The sequence below is a fragment of the Sardina pilchardus genome, chromosome 8, assembly GCF_963854185.1.
Source record: "Sardina pilchardus chromosome 8, fSarPil1.1, whole genome shotgun sequence".
In the NCBI taxonomy this organism is placed as follows: domain Eukaryota; kingdom Metazoa; phylum Chordata; class Actinopteri; order Clupeiformes; family Clupeidae; genus Sardina; species Sardina pilchardus.
In genome coordinates this window covers 7758155-7771785 of record NC_085001.1, presented here as the reverse complement: position 1 = coordinate 7771785, position 13631 = coordinate 7758155, and positions in this window count along the sequence as shown.

The following is a 13631-nucleotide window of genomic DNA, read 5'->3' as shown; positions in this document are numbered from 1 at the left end:
TGTGTTTTCTTTGTATTTGTACTGTGTTGGTCGTTTTATCTCTACAACTGGCCAGAGGCGCCACCCGTACATCCCTTGGCGCGTTTGGTTCAGTCCAACCACGATGCAGGAATGGAAAATTGGAAAATGGACTCAACTTTAGTTTTGTTTCAAATTCATTATTTACCGTTTCAAAAACCACACTCGAAAGTTAAAAATAGCATCAATTGTCCATTTGCTGAGTAGCCTAGTCTAACAAATGTATAATTAAAGTTTTTCTCATGTGAATTCTGCAAATAGATCAAAGCACTGCAAAGCGTTTCACGGACCCATATATATAATATGAGCACATTTGACACAGAGTAATAAAAGCTAGCAGTTAAATAATAACCTGAACCCTGACCTATAGTGGCAGGTACAGTATGACCACATCTTCATGTTTCCTGGTTTCATGTGATATCCCTGTGTGATATCCCTCTACGGTGTTTCAGGTAAGAAAAATATTTGATATTAAATCTTTAAATATCAACATCACTACTAAGGCTACGGAGCGTCCTTTTCCTGACAAAAGAAGTTGTGCAGACCGTTTTCTCATCTTGCAAAAAAAAATCTGCCAGCGTTTTTATTCCAAAAGCAGCCGGAAGCGTTTTTAATGCAATAGGCAAAGTGACTAACGGACGTGTGGACACAAAATATCGCGAAAGAGAAAAATGGGGTTGACTATTGCTTTGAGTATTTTATGGCAAAGTTGTGAAGTCATGTTCAAAAACGAGTCTCTCGACCGATGTTCTGTCACCTTCACCATTTTTTACCTGTTGTCATGGGAAACCACAGGTCTCGTTAAACGCTTATGATTGGTCAGTTGTAAAAAAGACAGCATGACGTAAGCATGACGCATGACCATTTCATTTGTATTTAGCTGTGGTGATCTTTGTATTTTCACATTGTTTCAATAAAATAGTTAAAAAAAAAAAAAAAAAAAAACATTTCTCAACTTCGAGCTGCAGAAAAAAGACGGTTGCAGTCGCGTTTTAAAAGAAGCCGGCAACTTTTTTGAAAACACAGTGGAACCCTGGCTGGCATTAAGGCCAATCCAGTGTCAACAGCCCAAAGGCTGACTTTTTGGACTTTTTCAGACCTGCCAAAATAACTATATGTAATATGTACTTGTAATAATGATAATAACAACATGTTCTCATACTATTGTAATAATAATATCCATAATGTGTCAAATATTCATTTACCTCATGTTTCATAAAAATGGGGTCAAATTGACCCCAAGAACACCAACATAATTTTTTTTTTTTTACAGGACATTGGAAAAATATTTTTGTGCAAATTTCATGTTTACTCTGTTGTACCCTTCAAATGTAGCCTAGAAATCTAGACGCCCCTAGCGGCAGCAAATTTAATTTGGCTGGCGGGGCAGTCTAGGCACGATCCATTGAGCCAGGGAGCTGAGAACCCCCAGCACCAGCGATCCAATCACAGGGCTTAACATAATGGTGACTGACATGCGACGAGAAGTTGCGACGGTAACGCATCCTGTTATTTGAAAACAAGAAGATGATTCGCTTAGCGTTATCCTATTGCGTGGAGAGGGAAGGTTACGCATCCTGCTACTTGAAAACAAGAAGATGATTCGTTTAGAGTTCTCCTATTGCGGGGAGGGAATTTGAAAGACAACTGTTTATCCCACCCCTCCGATTGAGCCCTGTCTACGGTGAGTGTCCAGACCCTACATCTTGATGTGGGTCTGGCTCGTCAGGCTACTTCAAATGAGGAAAAGTCATGAAAAAAGTGAACCATATATTTTATGATGTTAAACATTGCTTGGGGTCAAATTGACTTACAATATTTCTTATTTCTTATTCAAAAGCCTTGTAAGGGAAAAATGGAAAACACAGACTGTTACAATGTTCCAAGCATATACTGTAGCAGTTTCAAAGTTAGCACACACACACACACACACACACACACACACACACACACACACACACGCACACACACAGAATAATGGATGGAATTCACTTTAGGCCTACATGTTATTCCATTTTACTGTACAACTGTGCTTGTGAGGGGGACAGTAACTTCCATGTATTACAAGAATGAACCATTTTGTTCAATGTTATGATCTGTATTAAACATCATCATCCCTCCTCACAGCACAACACATAGCTGTCAGATTTTGAGACAGAAAATGAACACTGTTCAGCAAGCTGCAATCCACTCTGCCACTGTGACAGGTAAACATTTTATCTGTTTCTTCCCTTGCACTGCCATTGTAGCTTACTCTTGGAAATATGGGATTTATTTTGTGCCACAGGAGTGCAAGTTATACATGATGAATGAGTTATCCTTTGAATTTTGCTATTCTATCCCAATTTTGCTGGATGGACAGAAGGGGATTGCAAGACTTGGGCAATGTTTTTTGGGGGGCGCTGCCAAGCGAAACGTTTAAGAACCACTGTTTATTTCTTCTCCAAGATGATCAAAAATGAAATCAGCTTGATTTTCAAATGTCTGTCTTGCAGTTCACTCCAAAAAACTATCCTTACCCCAAAACACAGGGGATTTTCATTCCCTGTGTACTAGTGAGGCATGGGTTGTGCATTGTTACGACTCTCACCCACTCAACCTATTTTGGAGATCTAATCTGACCCACCCGAACAGACAAAATTAAGCATTAAAGATGTCTCGCTCTATCTTTGTCTCTCCTTCTCTCAGCGATCTAGCGGGGGTACAATCCTGCAGGATGCTTAATCCTGTTTTGTTTTCTTTCTTTTTTCCCGTCATCTACTTCCTGAATTTTTCTTCAATGATTCCCAGGACACCGTAACACCGGGGCACATGAAACTAACCCCAATAGGCTTCTACGGAAAAATTGCGTTTGGTCCCCAGGGGCCACTCCACCCCCGCGCTGAACCAAAGATCATCATAGACAGGTCATTTGCTAGAAGTTTTGGGCCTAGTTTTTGGTCAAAGTTTTCTCAATGGATTCCTGGTCAGAACCCCTATTGGAACAGATTAAGACTTGGGGCATGTTCAATTTTGGCCAAAAATTCAATATGGCCGCCGTATGGCCAATTCCATATCAGTTGGAACAGGTCCGACACCATGGTCCTCAGTTTTTCCTGATTTTGGGTCCAAATGTTCCTCCATGTCTCATTAGAAGAAAACCAAAATTTTAGCTTGGTATCTTGTTTAGTTTCTGAGATATGGCTCTTCAAATGTGGATAGACGTGTCCTAAAAAAGGCTGAAAATGCCTGTATTTAATGAGCACCACTTTTTTTAAACCCCTCTCCTGTCTTAAGGCTACCATATTATTTTCTAAAAATTTGAACACTGGGGCAGTACCCTGTTTAGTTGTCCAATATCACAAAGGAATTACAGTCCTTCCCACCATTGAAGACTTATTCATCGAAACAAACCCATATTTTTTTTAAGCAATGAAAAACAAAAAAACTGTTTTTGTTCTCTTATGGTCATAAATGGATAGTACTCACATTTTTAAAACTTTACATATAGTCCATGAGTAAGAGAACATGTTGAAAAAAACATTGAGATGGTAAGTTTTCGTATTTCGAGGCTATGGGCCTTCAAAGATGGCCAAAATGGTGTTTTTTCCTAAAAATGCCAATTGTATTGCCTTTTTTCAAGGACAAGATGAAATGCAAATCCAACATTTCTTTTTTCCTGCAGTAGTATGCCACTTTGTAGACCATGTGAATGTGGTAGATCCGACCTGTCCATTTTAATATCCCAATATCCCAGTTGTCTTGGCTGAAGGAGGTGTTGGTTTGATTTTTATGAACCTCTTAGAAGGACAATATGGGGTTTAAACCCATTTTTTCTGTTTGAGGGATCAGATTGCCATCCTGTAAACAGGATAAAAATGTTATATCCCATTTTTACTCTTTATTGATCCCTTAGAATATGTCCAAAAGTTGTCAAAAATGAAAAAGGCGACTAAATTGAGGGGCTTAAATGGCCAAGTGGATCAAGTCACACAAGGCTAAAAATGTAATATAAGACAGATGAGATACTGAGGGAGAACACTGTGAAATGTATAACCCCTGTTACAATGGCCTTTGAACCCACTGTGTTAACTGAGGTTAAGGGCTAAAAACCACCAACCACCGATCCGGTGGTCTCCAACTTTTTCATATCTCTTGATAGAAAAGTTGAGACTTGAAACTCATAAACACTCCCACACGCACACACACACACACACACACCATTACCCACACACATATACACACTCACAAGTATACACACAGAGACACATAAAACACAAGCAGGCAAGCAGACACACACATACATGAACACTAATACCAGTGAAAGTGACATACCTCTACAGAGCTATAAAAGGACTCAAGTTCCACAAGATCACTGCGAAATGAGTAGCATACCTCAACAATCCACTGGACGCATGCTTGACAACACTAACACAAATGGAGACCCACTCATAGTGCTTGGCTCGCATATGCTTGTTTAGACCCATTTGCAACGTATATACTGCAATTGTGACTTTTGCAATACTGAAATTGTGACTTTTGCTTTATTCAGATGATATACCCCACATCTCAGAGATGAGGATTGTACTGCTAGGAAACAGACGTTCTGGGAAGAGTTCATCTGGAAACACCATCCTGGGCAAAGATGAGTTTAATACTTCAGGAAGGACATATCAGTGTGAGAAAAGAAAAGGAGAAATAGAAGGGAGAAGCATCACTATAGTCGAAGCACCTGATTGGTGGAAACATATATATGAAGAGGAGACAACTCAAAGTGATAAAAAGGAGATAGTCCAAAGTGTGTCTCTTTGTCCTCCAGGACCCCATGCCCTACTCCTAGTCATTGATGTGAGTGAGTCATTCACAGAGGCGCATAGAAAAGCAGTGCAGGAACACCTTGAGCTTCTGGGTGAGAGAGTCTGGAGTCACACTTTAGTGTTGTTCACCAAGGGGGACTGGCTGGAAAGAAGAACCATTGAGCAGCACATTGAGAGTGGAGGAACAGCTCTACAGTGGCTTGTAGAGAAATGTGGGATAAGATACCATGTTTTCAACAACAGGGAGAAGGATGATCGTGCCCAAGTAACAGAGCTCCTATGGAACATTGAGGTGATGGTGGCAGAAAACAAAGGCCACTTTTTTGAATGGGACATCACTCAGCCCATGAAACAAGCAGAGAGCAGACCGCATCCTCCTAATCGTTAGTTTTGAATTTGCAAATTCCATAAGTAATCAATTAAAGGAGAATTCCGGTGTGAAATTGAGCTTAACTGTACAGAAACATGTTAAGGTGTACTCACGTGTTGTAAGACGCACTTTCGGTCACCCCCAGCATTCCTAACTCCTCCGTTTTCAGCCTAGCTTGCAGTAGGCTTGAATCTATTAGATTGGGCAACACGTAGCCTATGCAGCTAAATCGCTATTTTTAAACCATTAAAAAGGTTCAAAGTAACTCCACACTGCATTGGTAGACTTCTGAGGGTCCTGCCATTTAAAACGAGATACTTAGAACTTTGGAAGTCCACAAGAAGTTTATTTAAAAAGACTGTTTATTCAAGCAGTACCTTCATAGAATCTCTCCGCTGGGCGCCATCTTGTGGTGAAGTCGCGATAAGTCGACTGACGAGCACAAACGAACAGGAAAGACAGGGGGACATATTGCAAACATTTTGAGCTTTGTTACTCATCATGCTCATGTAGACAGTATAACTATATATTTCCTATGGAATTACTTTAGCAATATGTTCCCCTGTCCTTCCTGTTCGTTCGTGCTCGTCAGTCGGCTTATCGCGACTTGATTCCAAGATGGCGCCCAGCGGAGAGATTCTATGAAGGCACTGCTTGTAAACAGTCTTTTTTAATAAACTTCCTGTGCATTTCCAAAGTTCTCAGTATCTCGTTTTAAATGTCAGGACCCTCAGAAGTCTACCAATGCAGTGTGGAGTTACTTGGAACCTTTTTAATGGTTTAAAAATAGCGATTTAGCTGCATAGGCTACGTAATGCCCAATCTAATAGATTCAAGCCTACTGCAAGCTAGGCTGAAAACGGAGGAGTTCGGAATGCTGGGGGTCTTACAACACGTGTGAGTACACCTTAACATGTTTCGGTACAGTTAAGCTCAATTTCACACCGGAATTCTCCTTTAAGAATATTCTTATAGTAACACACCAACATTTTGTGAAATTAGCTTATTTGCCATCTACCCACAGTTAATACTGACAATCTAGCATGTTTGTAGAATCAGTAGATATTGTACTGTAAGAATATCAGGGTATACAATAGTATTACATACAATATAATATCCTACTATTAGAAACTGTCCTGTTAAAAATAAATTATTAATGCGAACAACAATATTTGGCATTGTGTATAATCCAGAAAACTAGCAAATTACTGATTATAAATCTGGTTCTAGTCATGGAAACTTGGAAAGTTTATGTTAAGTTTATGATATAGTTTAGTTAAGTTTATGATTTTACACATTTGTAAGAGTAAATACAATCTGGACTTTCTCTTCCATAGTGGCACAGAGTTCTGGATATTCTTCTGGAAGCTTACCACCATGCGATGACAAGCTGACACCCTTGCAAATGGAGAAAAGTACAGGTCTGTTTTTTTAACCACACATTACCCACCTGCAATTGCCAGATCTTGGGTAATACTTAATTCATTCATTCATTCATTCATTCATTCATTCATTCAGCGAAGCTGCGAGGCAACCCATTGTGATTCTACGTTTTCTTCTTATTATTATTACACAGCTCTGATTGGTCGATTGCAACCGTACAGTTTCTCTTTAACTTCTGATAATACAGTCATAAGGCTATTTGAACACATGCTAAAGTTGACTAAAAAGAGGAAGATCATCTTTTGGAAATTGATCATAAAAAAAGCTGAGGAAATATCCAACCTGTAAGGACACCAATTTTCTTTGTGAATGAATAATGTATTGTAAATAAATAGATGTTTTTCCTTAAAATACAGGGGTTATAAGTATTGTAACCCCTATGTTAAATCCCCATAGAGGCTTTTTTTATTTTGAAAGACCAGTTTTTTCATGGATCCAAGATACTACGCATCCTGATAAAGTTACCTGGGCCTTTGGAATCAAAATAGCCCCACATCACCACATACCCTTCACCATGCCTAGAGATTGGCATGGTGTTTTTTTTTCAGTTAGCCTTATTCTCATTGAGCTCAATGCAAATCAAACCAGCTTACAGCTTATATGTTAGATATTTCCTCATTTTTTATTTAAGGCATTAAGGTAACACTTTACTTGACGGGTTCATTCATAACACATTCATAACAGCTGTCATGAACTGCACATGAAGCATTCATGACTGATTCATGAAACATGACTCAACATTCATACCAACACTTTCATGAATGTGGTTTCCATAAATTTGAAGTTGAATACATTTTAATGAATGAGAAAATAGTTTTCCTACAATATTAATAGACATAAGTAATAATATTAATACATATAGATTTGCTTGAGCAATGACAAGTGGACGATTCAGATTAGCTACTAGCTACATTTTCTGGTAAGGTCTGAAATGACCCAAGGAAGAAACTATTACATTTTGGGAGTGATCCGTATCACTGTCTGGATCCAGGAGGCGGTTATGTTTACGCTTGGCCGAGGTTTGCACTCTCCGAGTGCTTTTGTAGTTTGTTATCGGTTCATCATGGCTTTTGCTGAGAAACAAATGGTTTGCAACACGCTGACCTTACATCAAACATTCTTTAGAACACAGCTGATCAACCATCTGCTTTCACCTTAGAAGTTCCATTGTAAGAAGTGACCGGACTACTTGTGGAGTGATATGAAAGAAAGAAGCACAAAAGCCATTTTTCGTTGTCTGTTATCGAGAAATATCAGACCTTCGGTCATTGGGAAGGCCCATTCAAGTCAATGGAGCATTCTATAGCATTATGAAGAGTTACACTATATTTGTTTTGTGCATTGTGTATTTGTCATGTTTTATGTGGATTTGTGCTTGTGCAAAACAAAACAAATTTGGCTATTTAAAAATATTAACTTGCACTGAATGGATTTATCTCTGTGAATAATTTCCAAAAACTGTTATTTTGTTGTGCTCAATAAAATGGGAAACATAATCATGTTGCCAAATGCAAGGAATGTCTAATATGATACAATGTCCTTGTTTTAGTTCTTCTGACTAGACTTCCTTTCGTCGATGAGAAGACCATTAAGATACTCTATGACAAACCCCTTGGGAAAGGCACTTTTGGACGTGTTTATAAAGGCTCCTATCAGGGAACACCTGCTGCTATTAAGCTGATACCCATTGGACAAAATCCACCTGACACACTGGAATTCATTATACCGTTGTAAGTGTGAATCATTGTAACACAGTCAAATGAGCATGCGTGAATTGTAAAGGCATTTTCTATTTCATACTCATGAGCACACACTGCAATTCATCTCTGTGCTTAAGTCTGTTAACAATATTGATATGACTGTCTTTCAGGCGTCTGTCACACCCTCACATTGTGCGGATGATTGCTGTCAACAGAACTGATTCTCAGATCCTCATTGCTAATGAATACATCCATGGTGGCAATTTAAGCCAAATCTTACATACCAATTTTCATATTAAGGTATTTCTTTTTCTTTTTTTTTTTTATATCTCTCTAGCTATCTACCTCTCTTGATATTTTCAAGTAGCAAATTGCATGCCAGTTAGAATAGCAGGTGTGTTTGTCTGTCCTTCACATGACCAGGCATACACCATCAAACTGAAATTGAAGACCATGAGTTAATATGAAAAAAAAAAACCCTAAGAATGTGGCAAATATTTGTTGTTGCTTTAATATAGTCTGTTTTCATAGTTGGATGATGAGGAAAAGCGCTATATCGCTCTGGAGATTGCCATGGCTGTTGAGTATATTCATGGGAAGAGTGTCATTCATCGAGACCTAAAGCCAGCAAACATCCTGGTATGTAAAATGACATTAAATGCAGTAATAATAATATACAAAGTGATTTATAAGTCAATTCTATATGACGATAATAAATGTCATTTCTCTTTCCTTTATGTTGCGCTATCCATGAAAGATTTCTGAAAGGACCAAGAAAGCTTATCTCACAGACTGGGGACTAGCTAACATGCATGACTCTTTGTCTCAGTTGGGAGTTGCTTGTCATGGACAATTCTGTGGTCCACAGGGAGGCACAGAATTCTATGAGGCTCCTGAACTCCTCCTGAATGACATAGGGGGTACCACTATGTCAGACATGTGGTCACTTGGAGTCACTTATCTTGAGATGTTCACTAGCTTGATGCCCTGGACTTGCAAAACTTCACGAGAGCTGTTGACATTTCTGAATAATGAGGAGCTTCCTCACGCTCTGGCTAACTTGCAGCAGTGCCATGATGACATTGTGAAACCACTGGTTGAATATGATCCTCAATCACGCAAGACAGCCTCAGACATAGTGGAGGTATTGAAATCTAGACTTGACCTGATCACTAAATATGGGTTTGAATGGTGAGATGATTCAATGTATCTCCTGATGCATTAACTTTAGGCCCCTTAAATGTTGGAATACCTATGCATTTACAGTAGTTCAGCATCACTTTTATAACACTGTTAGTAGATTCAAGTGAAATAATGCTTGTTTGATTATATGACCGTCACTGTCATGCAATCTAGATACAAAGTTATTTACTGTATCTCACTTATATTTTAGAATTCTATTATTTTTTGCAATGTTTAGTAAAGCTCCATAAGCTCATTTCACATTGATGTATATGTATATAATCTGATGTGATAGGTTGTCTCTGATATGACTTGGTGGTCTGTGAGTTTTATTTGGCACATGTCACTGAGCTTCAGTGATGTTTTTCTGTTTCATAACTTTCTGTTTCATATCTGGTTTGTTCAATCCATTTTTTTAGTGTTTTATGTAAATCTGTGTTGCCTTTTGCGTAAAGATCACTTGAAATAATGTATTTTCTCCCACCTTTACCAGTAGAACCCTTAGTCAACTAATTGTTGCCTAATATGTTATGATGGCCAGTGATATGATAGGCTTAGCCAAAAGCTAACTGACAAAAAAAGTGTCATGATAATGTGGATGATTCAGCTGGAAATGTGACCATGTTAAGGAGCAATTCTATCAATAAAAACAATGTTAAAGTAATGCTGTGCTATTTGACTGATCGAGTGATCACAGCAATACACAACATAACGTATTCCCAAGACCAGACTCTGTGAACATGTTAATGCAGCTACGATTGCTGTGCTACAGTATATTCTCCTCCTGATCACTGACCCTCTGCTGTGAAAACATTTGCTTACCTCTCAACACTGAAGTTCAAACTGTTGCTGACACGGACATTTGCTTACCTCTCGTCACTGAAGTTCAAACTGTTGCTGACACGGGCTAAAATGGACAGCACATTTCTACACAATTGACCCACCTGTTGGATGTTCTTGCTGGGGATCCCGATGAGGAGTGCGTTGCAGTAGCCTAGAAATCTAGACGCACCCTAGCGGCCAAAAATATTTTTGCCTAGCGGGATTGTCTAGGGTCGCACCGTTGAGGACAAGCCTGCGCCAGGCTCGAGTTCAGCCTGGCCAATCAGAACGCTCTATCTGTGTACGGAGTCCTTGAGCCCGAAGGCATCACGCAATAAACAAATCAGAAGCAACGAAAGGCGGGTCTTGGCATCTAACTTCCCAGATAGCAATTTCCTTTGGGCCGGATCCGCATGAAAGCCTTTAGATCCGTATGTAGCGGACCTACGGTATCTGACTGTGGGCCAGATGTAGCCCACACCCAATAAGCGGACTCGTGTTGCAGATCCGTACAACACAGAATAAGCGGACCCCTATCACACCCAATAAGCGGACCCGAATCGAAGATCCGTAGAACACAGAATAAGCAGACCCCTAACACACCCAATAAGTAGACCCGTATTGCAGATCCGTACCACACACAATAAGCGGACCCGTATTGAAGATCCGTACAACACAAAATAAGCGGACCTGTACCTCACCTAATAAGCGGTCCCGTATTGCAGATCTGTACCACACAGAATAAGTGGACCCGTAGCACACACAACAAGCAGACCCGTACCACACACACAAGCGGACCCGTATTGCAGATCCGTACCACACACATGAAGCGGACCCGTATTCATGGGTTTCATCAGGTCCCTTTGCACAGGTGTATCAAGCACCATGCAGTCTGCATTGATAATTAAGGTGCTTGATTGTATACACCTGTGGAAAGGGACCTGATGAAACCCATGAATAGGGCTCGGTGTCGCTACAGCCATATTGCCTCACTCCTTAGTTTACTATGGATTACTATGGATTTACTCCCACCTATTAGTGTGTTCCTGTTACTTAGTTGTTGCCTTCTTGGTGCTGTGTAGTGGGGTGTAACAGCGCAACCCACGATCGCAAGAGGAAAAGAATCGCTAATACTATATTTCTGCTTCTTGTCTTCTGCATCTACATGAATGGATATTACGTTCGGTACGCTACCAACATGGTGGCTATATTCCTAGAATGCAAGGTGTGTGCCCGAGCCCTATTGCAGATCCATACCACACACAAGAAGCAGACCCGTACCACACACAATAAGCGGACCCGTATTGCAAATCCGTAGGCCTACCACACACAATAAGCGGACCCGTAGCCTATGGCAGATCCGTACCACACACAAGAAGCGGACCTGTACGGGTTCGCTTATTGTGTGTGGTACGGATCTGCAATACGGTTCCGCCTCTTAGAATAGAATACTTTTTGTGTGTGTAGTACGGCCTCTTAGAATAGAATATATACTTTTTTTGTGTGTGGTAGCCTACTTTTCTTGTGTGTGGTACGGGTCTGCTTATTGTGTGGTACGGATCTGCAATGCGGTTCCGCCTCTATGTGTGGTACGGGTCCGCTTCTTGTGTGTGGTACGGATCTGCAATACAGGTCCCATATTACATATGACTTTAGGCAGACATTCACAACATCCCCAACTGACTCACCACTATAAAAAACTTTGCAGAAGAATTAAGGATACTGCTTATCACAATTTTATGTAAGGGATAATGTATAGAACGCCGGTCATTATCGGAAAATAATTCCCGACAGGATGAACTGAACCCCGACGCGTAGCGGAGGGGTTTTGCTTCTTCCTGAAGGGAATTATTTTCCGATAATGACCGGCGTTCTATACATTATCGCGCTTAGTATACGGCTACTTGCCAAAACGAGAAAAGAAACTCATTTCAATGTGTCTTTAGCAATGACTTGGCTACGGTTTCGTGGCTTCCGCAACAACTAGCGGAGTGAACCCATTGCCATTGGCAACGGTCATTATTTCTTCGGAGCGGTCATCTATGTACGGGATAATGGACGACACGCCGTGCGGTTATTCAAAGTTAATGCACGTTCTAGACGGTGATACGGCCCGACGCGAAGCGGAGGGACGTTCCGTCTAGAAAAGTGCATTAACTTTGAATAACCGCACGGCGTGAAGTCCATTATCCCGCTTATTCCACTGTTGCCACTTGCGTTGTGTTCGTTTCCGGTGCTAATTTAAATGTTTTAATCGCTAGAACTGTTTTGTTTGTAGAACTACTTTTCCCAGACACATTTCAACTAATTTCTCAAACTGCGGTTACTAGTTCTAAATGGATGGTTGCTATGGCCAAAAGCCAGTCGTTAGTTCTAATCTCCCGTTGTCAAGCTGGCACATCCCAGGATTCTGATGAACGTTAACTTTGAAAGATTGCTATTTTTCTTAGCCTACTGCCACCTAACTAGCTAAATGACACCCCTGTCATATGCTATAAGTTACTATCATCTGAACGTCTGTATTTTACAGCTTGTATGTAACGTGACAGTGCATTTAAATTTCACAACAAGTTTGGCGAATTAATATTCAAGTGTGATACGGCCAACAGATTGGAACTACTTCATAGCCGTGCGTATATCTAAAGTTAATGCACACCCTTATAGAACGCAGGACAATGGGGAACTCAACCGAGCAGTGGAATAACAAGAAATAATGACCGGTGGAACGTTGGGAAATCCCATTCATGTCAATGGGGCGTTCTACTTGCATTGTGAAGAGCCGTATAATAAGTCTTTATAAACCTCATGGTTTAGATATGAAATATAACCTTCTCTGATAACTTTAATTATATTTTGTGTAGGCCTACTTTGTTGAGGTTTGCTTCCCAGCATGCATTGCAAATATTAGTTTTGAATTTTGAAACAATGTGGTTGGGACTTAGCTTATAGGCTAACCTACTCCACTGATGTTTTGAACAATAACATTACTAGATATGACCATTGACTTAGTAATTTATTAGGGGGGAAATACACCGTAGTCATGAAAGTATCAGACCTAACCGGGTATAAATATCCAGCTAACTAAAGAATAAAATATTCATCTGGACATGATCATCACTCTACAAGCCGCAATCACAGGGAAGACCAATTAGTATCACATACGGTAATCAAATAATGAACGTAAATGCTAACCATTGCTGTAGGCCAATGTCTGCTTAACAATAATGACAGGTGTTTCACTTCCATGAATAATCACCGAACGCCATGTAATTCGTGTCAGAACTACTTGGGGGGGAAAGC